Source organism: Rousettus aegyptiacus, unplaced genomic scaffold (genome assembly GCF_014176215.1).
Source record: "Rousettus aegyptiacus isolate mRouAeg1 unplaced genomic scaffold, mRouAeg1.p scaffold_m13_p_16, whole genome shotgun sequence".
Lineage (NCBI taxonomy): Eukaryota > Metazoa > Chordata > Mammalia > Chiroptera > Pteropodidae > Rousettus > Rousettus aegyptiacus.
This window is the reverse complement of record NW_023416291.1, coordinates 45488716-45489961: the sequence shown is the minus strand read 5'-3', so window position 1 is coordinate 45489961 and position 1246 is coordinate 45488716. Positions and strand designations below refer to the sequence as shown.

Below are 1246 nucleotides of genomic sequence, written 5' to 3'. Positions count from 1 at the left end.
GACACATAAGATAAAGGCCGCCTTCCCATGTGCATCTTATTTTCCAGCTGGACTTTAAGTTCATCGCGGGCAAACAGCATGTTCTATAACCCCTGCAGACAGACGTACGCTCTTTTCCCAGTTCATGCTGCATGCTGGCTCCAGAGACAACTTTTATTCCTGCCTCAAGGATGTGGTGTCGTCTTCTCTGTGGGGACCCTGGCCGGGGGGGACACCAGCAAAAAGCGTCATCACTTGTTGATGACGGTTAAACGAGCCGGATCAGAGCCAGCTGTCTTGGTCACTGATCAGCTGGGTGTCTGAAGCGAAGTTTGGCAACTTCTCTGTGCCTCGGTTTCTTCTTCTGTAAATTGGGGGTACAATAGTAGCTATTCTAGACTTTTTGTGTGTGTGTGACGACTAACTGAGTTAATATAAGAACAATATTTAAACAGCACATTGAGGTGTCCAGTATTAGCTACTATTGTTTTGGTGAAAAGTCAGAGATTTCTGTATCACTAAAATTCACTAGTTTAAAAAGACCTATTTTTGTCTACGGTCATGCTACCCTGAACGAGCCTGATCCCACCTGATCTCGGAAGCTAAGCAGGGTTGGGCCTGGTTAGTACTTGGATGGGAGACCACCTAGGAAGACCAGGTGCTTTAGGCATAAAAAATAAAAATAAAAAATAAGGGATCGTAAGATAACAAGGTCCTCGCAATCTGTGAGGCCAACCAAGGGTTGCCTCACCTAAAAAAATAAAATTAAAAGGCCTATTTCATGAAATGCCAGCTCACCCTAAAATGGCTGAATATGAAATGAGCCTGCCTCTTCCCTTGTCGCTGAGCCCTCCCTGGAGCAGGTAAGTCTGTCTGTCCAGACCAGGTATCTCACCTGGCCTCCTTCTTCTTCCGTTCTGGGATTCCCCATCCCTGGCCACTCGGCGCTTTTTTTCCTGCTTAGAATCAGATGGTACCAAATGGTTTCTGTCCCTGTGTAAGGGACACAGCCATCGGGAATGTGCTGGGCTCACCATCCCCGCTGGACCTGGCTTCCCAGGGGCCGTGAGCAGAGCTCAGCAGTGAGGGGCCAGGTCCCCACCGCCCAGCCCGGTCTCTCAGACCACCTGGCTCGGCTGGACTCCTCCTGATGCCCAGCTTCGCCCCTGCCTTGCCCTCCCGCCCAGAGGTCTCCAGGGAAGAAGCAGTGTCTTGATTGGACCTATCCGTTTTTCTACGTATCAATCAGCTACCTGCTGGTTCTGAC

At 49.8% G+C, this 1246-nt stretch overlaps 1 pseudogene; it reads left to right on the top strand.

Moving 5' to 3' along the window:
* The first annotated feature begins 530 nt into the window (after nucleotides 1-530).
* Nucleotides 531-649, top strand: LOC118612730 (annotated as a pseudogene).
* The last annotated feature ends 597 nt before the right edge of the window (nucleotides 650-1246 follow it).